Source organism: Nothoprocta perdicaria, unplaced genomic scaffold, assembly GCF_003342845.1.
Source record: "Nothoprocta perdicaria isolate Ctin4 unplaced genomic scaffold, notPer1 scaffold_30, whole genome shotgun sequence".
Lineage (NCBI taxonomy): Eukaryota > Metazoa > Chordata > Aves > Tinamiformes > Tinamidae > Nothoprocta > Nothoprocta perdicaria.
The window spans coordinates 3810012-3823390 of record NW_020455533.1 but is presented as its reverse complement, the minus strand read 5'-3'; positions in this window follow the sequence as shown (position 1 = coordinate 3823390).

Sequence of the window (13379 nt, the reverse complement as noted above, 5' to 3'; positions counted from 1 at the left end):
CTGAATTGCCTCAGTGCTCTGCAGCTCTGAACGGGCTGACAATAGAGGGACTTAACCTTTAAATTGCAATTCATGAAAAACTGTGGGAGCTTCAGTCCTGCTGGCAGAGCCACATACGGAAAAGTCATCAGAGTCTATACAAAGAGACAGTGTTATAGGTTTATGTCAGAAAAAGCTGGACCAAAGTAGGCTTATATTTTGGACCGAGGCCGGTAGGGTGCTTGGTGGTCCCTGGCTCCTGTAGAGTTACAACATCCTATCACTCATCACTAGATGCAGCTATCTGGAAAGGAGACAGCAATTTCTGCCGTCAATATGGTTGCACTGCTGAAGAAAAGCCCAGGAATATGTAAATCACTGCAGACCTTCTAAGTGCTCACAGCAGGCACTCTCTTCAGCACCGCTCCTGAGGCAGGTCCAATTTCAGCTCCTAATCTGAGCTCATACGGTGCCAGGTTGGAGGTAGCAGTTTTTTACTATAATGTGAAGCCTCTGGCAACAGAAATACCACCTGAACTCGTTGATGCACGCAAGGAGCTGGAAATATTTCTCATTTTAGCTTCTTTGGATTGGAGCTAGGAGAGCCAAACCTTTGGTGCTGGCAGAGCTCCCTTGTCTCCATTGTGACCACCTGCTCTGTGACAACACCGTTCACTCTCCCCAAACACAGAGTGATGTTTGGTGGCATTGCAGTTGTCCTGTGTCACGTGAGAAAGTAATTGTTTGGAAAATAATRTCCTGGGTCAGTGTGGTAGTCCCAGGTGGCCTGTAGGACCTGAAGCCCTGGGCTACTGCTGGAGCTCAAGCTCTTCAGATGCCATGCAAGGCAGCRAAGGAACCTGAGGGGAGACGTTCATGCTGGGTGGGGGAGAAAAAGCCCCAAATAAATGGAAAAAAACTGTCAAAATATTTACAGGCTCCCTGCTAATTTAGCAAGGGTGGGGAAGATCAATTTGCAGATAGTGTCTCTTTCTCTCCTCACTTTTCCTTCCAAGAAAATAAATGATGAATTAAAAAGCAAGAGAGTGACAGAGAGAGAGTAAGTTTTGGCGAGAATGGCCAAGAGTTTTATTACAAGCCTGTTCCTCATTAAGGCCTTAGCAGCCTCACACACAAAAGCTAATTACTGTTTTTATGTCATGTTATTTTGATTCATATTTCCTGTCTGGAAAACAGACGGGAGTTTTGGGCAGCGGGCCAAGGCAAGGGCCAGGGTATAGTGCAAGTGGGAACCTGCCCCAGCCGTGGAGCAGAGGAGACAAGAGCCRTATATTTTTTTTTGTTATTTTGAGGAGGAAATGGGAACTTTCCATGTAGGCGTAGTTTGCTCCCAAAAAATGTTGTTCTCCAGGGGTAGTGGAAAGAAAGAGATGTCCCACTGCTCATTTCTGGTCAGGAAGTGTCCTGCAGACGAGGACTTAGGGCTTTTCAGCAATAAGTGTGTTTGGCAATTCCTACACTTGCAACACAAGGGAAAGTGGTGGCTTCACAACCTGTCCAATAAATGAATTCCCCGAGGACCAAATTGCTATTCTTGTCCCTCTTATCAAGCCAGATACCATGTGTCCTCTCAGCAGGGCCCAGGTGCAGGTGATGAGCAGCTTGCCACTGCTACTGCCCCGGGCTGCCATGAGATGGCAGCAAGGAAAAAAAGGAAGGGCCTGGCAACAACGTTTTGTCTCCACAAGAAATCTCTCCCAGAGGATTTTTTGTCTACCTTGCATATGTATTTTTACACTCTCATTTAAACAGCATCCAGGTGCCTCGCAGCTATAGCTGAATCCAACCCCTTGGCCCACCCTCAGCAAACAGGGCAGAGATAATTTAACATGTGGGAGAGAAAGACCAGGCTAAATGAGTTGGCCAAGGCCACATCATTTTACTTTCTGTCATATCAATTAAAAAAAGAAAGTCTCAGTCTCAGCAGGAGCAAAGCTCTTGCCCTGCAATAAGGGATTTCAGACTCACTGTACAGAAAAGATAATGTGTATATTTGTAGGGGTCCAAATTTTAGCTGAGAAATGGTTATGGCAAGGGGATTACTGTTCAGAGTTATTACAGATATCTACTATTAACGGGCAATGATAAAAGTCTTATATATTATTTAAGAGATTATCTACAGCTAATAAAAAAATGAAAACATTCCATTGCTAAAGTCACTTCCTTTTCTGTTTGCATATTTTCAGCACACTTTTTGCCTGTCATCACTTCTACTGTGTATAAATATATATATATAAAATATATATTTTTTTATATTTTATATATAAAAAATGAATATATATATTAAATACAGATGTAAATATATACATATATATAAATAAAATTCAAAATTCCTGGTGTTTTAACAGAGTATAAAGATTGCATGAAAACTCTACTCCTTCTGATCTGAGAAGAGGAGCTCTAAGTCAGTAACTTATAGATTAAACTTCACCTATAAAGGTTCGTTACTACTTGTTAACTTGTAGGACAACTCATCCTTTAGACTGAAGGTACCAAGCAGGCACAGGAGCAATTTCTAAGAGGGTTTTCCTTAAAAAGGTTACCCATTATGGGAGTTCTTTGCATTTTTCGGCCAATGCTGCTAATAATGCTATATGCAATAAACTCATTGGGACTCCAGAAAGTGCATGATAGCCCCTGAGATAAAAACAATAGTAGTAATAATAATAATAATTCTTGAAAATTAAAGAGCTTGGCTGAAAAGCCTGACAACAAATCATTGCTCTCCAGCCTATCATTGCCTTGGTGGATAACAGTGCCCTGCATTTCTTCGACAGTCATTTGGGTTGCTGCCTTTCCCACCATGTGGCCCAGAGCTGCTGCCAAATTTCTAGCTTATTCTGCCAACAGAAAAATGATGGCATCCTCAGGGATGTTTTGGTTTATTTTTATTTTATTTTATTTTATTTTATTTTATTTTATTTTATTTTATTTATTTTATTTTATTTTATTTTATTTTATTTTCCTGGTAATATTCTGGCTCACCGGCCAGAATTCACCTCTAGAGGAATTTCAGACTTTCTGTCATCCCCCCACCGAAATGTTTGAGCTCCAGTGGGGAACACGCCAGCTCTTGAACAAGTCCTAGGACAAGCACACAGCACAAGAAGGCAATGCTAAGAGGGTAAGAACACCTGCACCAGGAAAATATGTGATAGAATATCAAATTTCCCATATTGTTACCTGGCCAAACATCAGGTGTCATGTATTGCCCTAAAACACCATGGGCTATGTAATGAGTTGTGAGGAGCCAGGATATGGGTCTTACTTCTTATTTTTGCACTGGTGGTAAGCAGAAGGCACAATATGGGACATGGTGGGGATAAAAGGGCAAAAAGAGTGAAATGCTACAAAATATTAGAGCAAAGTAAAATTTCTCCCTGTCAGAATGCCACGAAACTCAACATGAGAGTTGRGCCGTCTCACCCAAGAGAAGGCAAAGAGTCATTTTATTTCCTCCCCCTGCTATTGCTCCTTCTTCCTCTCTTTTCTTGCCTTCTCCTGCCCGTTGTCCTGGCAGTCCTTGCTGGATTGCATCACCTTTTCCTGCCCCAGCACAGCCACTGTACTGAGCAAGCAAGTGCTTTACAAGCAAACTCCAACAGAGCAAAGCACAGAGCTACAGAAAGAGAAAACTCTGGTTAACTTTAATTAAGTTTGCATTACTTTTCCCAGTAGGACCTCGAATTTAATAGTATTACGTTGTAAGCTGTTTGGCAGCTCTTGAGAAAACAGTTTAGTGCATTTCACTAATAAAAACAAAAGCCGTGTAATAAACCAGGCCTCTGTTGAACCAAAATAAGAGGACATTGATACTATTGAGTGTGCAGAAATTTCTTCTGAAAGATGACACTGCTGACTGTGTGCTGGGATCGAGCAATCAGGGAAAGGGCTTGTTTCCCAGTTTGTCCTTATTTTGTCCTGACTCAAGCAAAATTGCCAGCTGCTTCACTGCAAACCTAACAGGAGGAGAAAGTGTGCAGGGATCTCCTCAGCAACTTTCTGCTTGAGCATTTCGTTTTTATTTTTCAATCTGCAGCCCCATAACCATCAGCCTCTGATAGCTACAGTGATGGGAAGCAGCATCTTCCTGAGAAGAAGAAATTGCTGGAGGCCTCAGATATCAGCCCTGGTGAAGACTGACTTGTTAAGAGCAATGAAGAACGTCATCCAAAGGCCACTGAGGTAAACCAGAAAGGTGTCCCTTAACTTGGTGACCTCTGGATGAGTCTGTAATGTTCTGGAGTCATAACTCCTACAATTCTCTTTCTGGAAAGAGAAAGAGGAGGTAGGAAAATGTGGCTTCTTTGGGAGCAGATGGCTGCATAGATTTACGAGCCTTTTACTGGCACATTGAAATGGGCTCAGTTGTTAGGAAAGACAGAAAAAGAGACATCAGATGCTCACACAATTGTTTGAATCTAGTGTCAGGGCAATGGGAAGCCAAGATGGATGAAAYTGGCTTAGCTTCTCTTCCCCCCTGGCTTGTCCATGCTCTGCAACCACCTTTAGCATCCCTGGGAGATACAGCCTCACTTAAGATAAGGTTAAGGGAGAATATTTTCTCCTTCAGCGACCTTGGGTCCATCCTCTGAAATCAGATATGCAAAGCCATGTGAGGGGCCTGGTCCAAAGCTCACTGAAATGAACGGGAATGTTTCCATTGGCTTCCTTGGGCACTGGATCTCTAAATATTTGGAAACTCAAATCTAAAATGAAAGCTTTTCTTGAAGCCTTAATTAAATTCCTGGGCTAATTCAGAAAAAGGATCATTCCGAGGTCAAGGACACTGCAATTATTTCTTTAAAATTTTGTTATGACTGAGTGTTTATGGGGTTGACTCTTCTTTTTTTTTTTTTTCCTCTTCCTTTTTCTAAACTTACTGCAAAGATACTTATTTAAACTATAAATTGAATTAAAAACTCACATTTAATATTTAGTTATGATGTGGTTMACAATTTTATGTGCCAGGCAGTTGCTCTTTTATTTGCTTACAATGTTGTCTTTAATGAATGCCAAAACCATGCAGTTCAAATGAGCAAGCTGATGCCAAGTTATTAACAATTATTACCTTTTACAGTAATTTTTGGCACCCTTTCACTTTTTTGGTGGTCTAATAATTCCAAAACAGGGAACTTTGAAATATTACACCAAGACCAAACAGCACCGTGGATTGGTTGACTTCCTCTTTTCTGACTTATTCCAACTTGTTTCCTATTGTGAAATATTTTTCCACCCAACATTTGCCCAGCATGGAGCGAGGTTTACCCCTGCAGCTAAAAGCCATCTTCTTGATGAAAAATAACAACTACAGAGGTCTACAGACCATGTCCAACTACTGTGTACAGCACACAGAGAGAAGGACGGTCAAAAGCACAATGCGGGATTCAAAGGGAGTTCTGAACTCCCTCTAAAAATAAACAAAGATATATAAAATTAATGAGTCTGCCTCTCCTCTCGAAATCAGGATTAACTCTGCTATGTCAAAGGCCAGACTGAGGGCCCCAGGTGAGGCCCCTTTATTCTGCAGAGCAAAGCAACAAGTCCTAAGACCAATACTGAGACTTTTGCTAAAAGCCCATGTGCCTTCCAGAAAACTGGTTTTAAGACGGGTTGAAGCTAACTGCTGCTCACAAGTGGGGCATACAAGCAGGCTCAGAGCCCGTATCAAAGAGCCAGGCAATGCCATGACATATAAAGAGGCTCTGAGAACCCCTTTTCCATCTCAGGATTCMAGGATGTTGCCCCAGAGACCAAAAACAGTGCCAGCGGTTGAAGGAACAGCCCCCAGCACTGCTCAGAATTGCCATTTAGAAGACGAAAGATGCCTTGAGATGCACAGTCGATCATTGCATCTCACTGACATGGTCCTCTGAGCCCTTCAGTGCTGGCAGCCAAGATTTCAGTCAGGGTGTATTCATGCACCAATGTGCAGTAAAYGTCTCATTTTCTGCTGGGAAACTATGTTGCTGTTAGACCCCTGAACACTTATTAATTCATCACTAAAATGAATTTCTCTGCTACAGTTTTCTCAGCTTTTCAAGGGTTCTGCTCGATTTGCTTGTGGGTCTCCTTAGATTTTATTATGGAAACTGCCATGAGCAACCTTAAGAGCTCTCCTGCTTCCTCTTGGGTGTTGCATCTTCCCAATGTAAACCTTTCACTCTTCATTTCCTCCTGGGCAGAAGAAAAGAGCTTAACTGTATTTATTAAATTATGGGCAAACCCATTGGCAATTACACAATTTTATAAATAATATTGTTGATACTGGGCAAAACCTACAAAAAAAAAAGAATGGAAAAACCCTGGAAGGTTGGGGCGGTGCCCTGTGCACTGCAGGGGGGTGTCCACACACGTGTGTTTGTGCGGGGAGTGGTGTTTAACAACCGGCCTTTCCTTCCTCCCTCCCTGGCCTAAAGAGCAATTAGCATCCCCTTGTCTTGGGAGCCATGCCCAGCAGCCCTGCCTGCGGAACCGCAGCAGAACGGGAAGCAGGATCGACTTCAACGTTGAAAGGCATGAAAATAGTGGTGGTCACTCCGGGACGGCTAAAGGGCTTGTACCTCCTTTAGAGAGCTCGGGGATTGGGGCCAAATTAAATTCAGGCTTGTCTAAATGGGGGCATCTCTTGCTCTCCTGTTTTGAATTTGAGCTGTGCGTGCACCCTGCCACCAGGACTCCTTTGGATCTGCCTATCGTTCTTTTTTTAACGTAGACACTCGTTCCTTTCAGTGCTATGTCTCATGGTTTTCCATGGTTTCCATGTGTTTATGAGTTTCCCAGCTGTCCCTGGAGTCCACACAAGGCCTGTTTCTCCACGGTAGAGTCCAAGGCTSTCAGGTACCACAACCATCACTGTGAAAACTTGTAGGAGCAGCCCTGCAAGGCAGAATGGGCCGCTCCACGGCCCTAAAATATATGTCCATATTGCCAGAAGTAGGAGCTAAATTTCTAGTCACATTTCCATAGTCACATACAGTGGAGGTGAAAGATGGGCACTTCTCCCCATCCTTGACATCGACATTTCTGGACAATCTCATTCTGGCGCAGTGTTATATCACTGTTCAAATAATTATTATTATTTTTTTAATTCTCAGRCTAGAAAATTAGAAAATTTCAGCAACCTCTCCATTACATTTTTTTTTTTAAGTTAATTTATCAATTGCCACAGATAACACATCTTTGGGACAGAAAACAGCTGCTGGATAAAATGAAAATGAAATACTGGCCCTTTTATCAGTTATCAAAACTGCTTGTCTCCCTTGTGCGTGTCATATTTCATTCTGAAGAGAGAGCACATTTTATTTATTTATTACACTTTAAAATAACTTCGGTGGATTAAATCCTGTTCCTCTAACCTAAACATTTGAAGGATGTTTCCTATTGCAAGATGATGTTGCATAACCAAAGCAAGATTTAAGAACTCACGAGGGTAAAGTCTGTAAAATTTATGGTGTAATTTATTAAAGGGGCACAGTCTGCTTCTTTTTAGCAMTGTGAGTATAGGCAGTGTACAAAGGTAGCAGTGCCCCAATGACAACATTGGGTGGGTATTGAGTCGGGGAACAGTCAGCATTTATATGTGGCAGCAGTTTATTAAGAAAGCAGTTTATTGGGAAGGAGATTCAGATATATAAAGTTCTTCTGGGAGAAAGCCTGAATCCCCTCTCTTAGTGTGAGAAATGAGTTAGAGGCGTGCCTGATCCCTGTGCTGTCCCATGCTGTTGGATCTGACAGTTTTTGTGCAATTTGCYCTTCCAGTGGAAATCTCCTCGATATCAAGACCAACAGCCAGTGCAGATCCATTTCCTCCTCAAGCGATGCAATCAGAACAAACTTTTAAGTCCAATCCAGAAAGAAAAGCAGAAAGAGAAGCCCCTGGGCTCATGACATGGCACTGGGCATTTGCCCTCCAGCTACACCCTTGGGTATCTGGAGAGCAGCCACATTACCCTGTTTCCTCAGAAGCTGCTTCCAAACTGTAGGCATTTYATTTTACTTAATAATCCCTCATTAATATGGCTATTATTATTACCATCATGCTCATCAATAATTGCACTCCCATACACAAGGTAATTAATTATGGTGTTACAGTAGCACCTACTCAATCCGSGATTAAGGCCTCATTGTGCAAAGGGGAGCACAGACAAATAACAAAGAGGTCCCTTGTAACGATCCCTTTGAAAACATTTCCTGTTTCTATGCCGAACAGAAATGAGACCACACAAGATTTACAATGAGGGAAGAAACGATTACAGAGCGGAGCAGCCATTTTCATTTTTAGGTTTATTATTATTAATTTTATTATTATTTCTAGGCTAAGTAATTTAGGAGGAATATACTTTTCACTAGGACTTTCTAGCTCACAAAGAACTTTTCATAGTACTGATAATTTGCAGAAGTKTAAGAACAAGTAATATGCAGTAAAATACCTATGCTTCCTAAACATGTGGTGTTTTCACTCTATCCTGTACCTACTGGAGACTTACAATGGGTCAGATTCAGTCTTGTGTAAATTCTTTAGCTTTAGTAACCATTTACAACACTGGAAGACATCAAGATTATAGCCTTGACATGCCGAGAAAATATATTTCAGACGTTTTTATTGAAATTACTCTTTCTGCAATTCTGAGCCCCGTGCACTTATGGAGTCATGAACTCCACTGCAAGCAACAACAAAATTTACCACCGACTTCAATAAGGGCAGTACTAAATCAAAGGTTATAGGAAATGTYGGCTTTCTTGGCAAGATTTGACGAGCAGCAGCTTCAATAGTCTTGTGGCAACTTTATAGAAACCTCCTGGCGCAGAGCTATGTGCAGAAGGGGGACACGTTCTGCKCTGTCCCCCCAGGGCTCAAGGCACTCAGAGCACTGCACGTTGCAGAGCCCTCACCAGGGTTTCACCCATCTCAATGTGCGTTGCCATCCTCATCCTCRTTACCATCCCACCATATCCATTTGCATCGCTGCTATAGTGTCTCACCCATGCAGTCTAAAACACAGGCAATGCTTCTGCAAATGGGTTTGAGGTGCACGATACAGAGAAAAATAATAATACTGATATCATACTGTGCATCTTTAAATTACCAATAACACGAAAAAGTGATTACTTCTCCCCCAATGCTTGGGATCACTGCAGACAATGAGACTTAGCTCATCAGATTTTGTTCAAGAACCGAAATGTGGCAAGTGGCTTCTTAGTGAGAGGCAAATAAAACTCCCTGGGATAGTATAGGGTGGGAGCAAGGGTTATCCACAGGAGGTAAACAGCACAAGAAAATCAATAATAATTGCTTATTATTTTAAAAAATAGAACTTTATTTTAATATCTTTATCATTATTATTATAGTAATTTATTTCCCTGCAATTTTTCAAAGATCTTCAGAAATGGACTGTTTGAACAAATCACTGGAAATACTGGAGTCTTTATAAAAGGAGAGATTTATTTAGATTCACATTCTCTGTCCTGTTCCTGGAAAGGAACTTTCTGATTTGCATTTGTAGACTTAGGAGTTGTGCTCTGTCTCCTGTTCCCTTTTCCTTGTCCTGTGGGGTTTGTTTTGTTTGTTTTCTGTTTTTCTTTTTTCTCTCTTCTTGAATGTTTTTGCCTCATTTTTGCAGGAAGGAGAGGGAAAAAAGAGAAAGCTTTTCTGGCCAGGGAAATAAGTCATATCTCTCTAGTTATTGGCAGGAAGGGAGGCAAAATGACCAAGCTGATCCTTTCATACAGCTGCCTGCAGATCCTTCACTCCAGGTGCAGAATCTATGAGAGCTATGAGACACAGTCCTCTCCAATGCTGGCTTTAAATGCTGGGTGACACTTGTCCCAAGGGCTGTCTCCACATGTTGCCATAGAAGACAGGTAAATAGGCAGGAATGGGGTAGCCCGTTATAACAGATTTCTTTGGGACTGCATGGCAAATATCTTATAATGCTGTACAATGGTGGAAATTTTGTGGGGGGCCAGATGGAAGCATCCTACTGTCTGGATTCAAAGCACCAGCTGCCAGATGGAAAGGGTTGGCTTTAAGTCCACCAGCACAGTTAAAATTAAATAAGCATTCCATATAGGCAGTTATATCTGTACAGATTATGCATGACAATGGAGAAGAGTAAGCTATTCTGGTATAAAATACATTGCAAATAGCATGGACACAGTGAGTCTGCATGTGCAGCTCCGGTTTGGCAGAGCTTGGGGAGAGGAGACAACGAAGCTGCAACCATTTGGTGTGAGCTGGACGCCTGAGCTGTTTCAATGCCCCTAATAGGAGGGATTAAAGTCATTTCTTTTCCCTCATAAACTGGTTATAGCACATTAAGGTCTATATTTATAGCAGTACTCGTAAAAGAATATGTGCATCCGTAACAAAGGACACTGGCATAAAAAAATGGGTAGTCGAGACCTTAAATCTCACTTTAATCCTAATGCTTTGAGGTGCTGTCAGTGACTCCTACTTGAGGTTCTAGCTAAAGAAAATCTGAACAGCAAAACTGTAAAAATATTGCTTTTTCATGCAGAAAAGAGAACAGAGAACAAATAAACAATGAAATTTTTCAGATATCTCAGTATGCAGTAGTCACATTTTATACTAATGCTTCCCTTTGTAAATGACTTATAAATGGCAAATAAATATTTAAAGGATTTTTATAAGAAAATTGCAAACATGACTAGAATGTGTCACGCATGAGCTAAAACACATCAGTCTGAGGTTTTATAGCTAGTTATAAACCAGGGTTATAAGCAAGCTTCTGGTCTCTATAAAAATGATTTACCATTTATTAAAATGGCTAGCTTGTACAAATAAATAAACTTCCTTTTATTAACTATTTATAAGTGGACCATTAATAGAAAGTGTTATTATATTATAGCAGAAATGTTGAATTTCTGACTTCCTCACTGCAATGCTTGCAACTCCAAAGCGTGTTCCCTGGCTTTAAGTGCAGTTTGACAACCTTCCTATTAAGCGCACAAATGCCTAAGCAGAGGCTAGAGGTTYGCAACTCATTGGCAAATGTGTTTGGCCAGCGTTGTGCCTAAGAACATGATATCATAAATGCCCCTTATCATAAATGTCCCTTCAACTCTATGTATTTGCAARCCCAGGCACATAGCTGCACAAGATGCTGTTTGTTGGAATATCATGAATTTTTGTGCGTCCTGAGCAGATCTTCAGTCTTCTTGCAGAATTTGCTTGTCCTGCTTTAGATAAAAGGCTGTGGATAGGAGCTCACCCATTTATTTCTGGGCATATCTTTTGCCTCCCCCTAGCCCCTGCGTGATCTGGAAAGCAGCCCTAAGGGTACATACCAATTTCGTGAAGTCAAGCTTTATTTTTCATAAGAACAGGCTACTTGAGAACTCATTTTCTTTTGAACTAGGGAAAGCCCATCTGTGAAGTGAAAAGATACCAAACATGGCCCTGCTAATAAGTTTTCCTCAGCAGTTGTTAAAGTCAAGTGTTAGTCTTCAGCTGGATTCTCATAAAAATAAAATAAATAAATAGATACCACTGGCTAGAGGATGAAAAGTACCATTTCAGCCACACAGAGCTTACATCCCACCCTAAATGAATTATTATTTCTGGTCATGTAGCCAGATGATTTCAGGGGATATACTGGCAGAGGACAGAAGGTTTTGAGGGTTCTGAACTGAAGCCTTTTTAGTGTCTGAATAAAAATGCTTCTTTTTAGGTGAATACATGCAGGAATGTATTAATTTGCTGTATTAATATAACTGCTTTTCTACAAATCTGTGGTGTGAAATAACAGAGAGAAACATCTTATAATGAGAAGCAGCCTCCAGTTTGGGGTGGGGAAGTATAAAAAGGTCACATAGATAATTTATTCTAGAATATGTTGACACATTAATTTTTATTTTATTTTTATAAAATACTGAAGCCCTTCAGAGGACCTAGCACCATCTGATTTTTGATGTTACAGCAAACAGCGTTTTGATCTCTTTGATATCTTTTTTTTTTTTCCCCTCTCTCTCTCTCTCCTCCATTTTCTTTGAGGAAAGTCCAAGTTTTTAGTGCCGGGCTGTGAATTAAGGCTCGTTATTATGTGAACCGCAGGGAAACCTATGGAAAATCTGAGTGCTCCTCCAGACTCATAAATCCGCTTGGTTCCCGCCTTGTGCAGCRACAGCCACAGCGTCTCGCACCTCATGGCACCCCAAAGCGTGCTCCGAAGTCCAGTTTTCACCCATAATCCTGCTAAGAAGCGCTGCTTCCCGCAGCCTCAGGCATCCCCACGTCTGTGACCGCCTGGCCTGCTTCAACACAGTCACCTGCACTGATGGTTTCGCTCTGAAGCGTTGGAGCTTTTGCAAAATGGAGGAGCAGAGTCCCTGAAAACCCCCTCCCCAGGCCGCAACATGGCTGCTTATTTCACAGCATGGATAATACTCAGCTCTGAGGCGAAATACAGCATGTAGCCCTTCCTGTGGCCTATGCCCTTACTGTTGAGACAGTCCCTTCATGATAAACTGTCTATGTGTACGTTTTGTCTGGAAGTTTCTTGACCTTTCAGCAATGGGAGGCACGAGCCACCTCACCACAGCAGCTGATGCCTGCGACTGAAGTACCTAAGATGGCGGCAGCGTCCTGAGGTACCTAAGATGGCGGTGATTGAGGTACCTAAAATGGCCCCCCAGGACAGGGCTACCTAAGATGGTACCAGCRTCCTCATGACTGAGGTACCAAAGATGCCATCACCTGAAAGGCAAAATGAGGCAATCCTWTGGTTCGGCCTTGCTTCTTCCATAGACCTGCCAACATAATGTGTGTCCGTGGCTGAATCTTCCCACTGGGGCCTTAATTAGGATGGTAATTGAAATAATAAAACTTAACATGACCTGAAGTCCCCTAGTTTGCGCTTACAGCTCCGGACACATTTGGCTGTGGCTTGTTATTTAACACCTAACACATGCAGTGACAGCGGGCCTTTTAGAAGCTTGTTTGGCTTTGAAAACTGAAGATGTCAGGCAAAACCATCTCTTCCTCCCCAAGTGGAACAAAGCAATAAATAATTGGATGAAAGGAGTGGAAAGCTGGCTGGGGGGAGCATGCCATGGGCTAGGTGCTTCCGGGGGGGAACATGGAGCTTTCCAGGCCAGCACTCACTTGAAAAGGGACTTGTGTGTGTGAGCGGCTCAGGAGCAAGGCAGGGAAGAGGCAGAAGCGACTGGTCCAAGCCCCTACCAGCCCCTAAATGATGATCCTTCCTCCCTATTGCTCACCTACAAGCATAGTGAGGTTTTGAGGGGCAAATTAATACGATTTTTGCTTTTTTCTCGCTGCTTAGACCCCCAACCTCTCCTGGTGGTTCATCTCTTACAGATCTATCCAGTGGGAAAGGCTCTGCTTTGCCCATGGC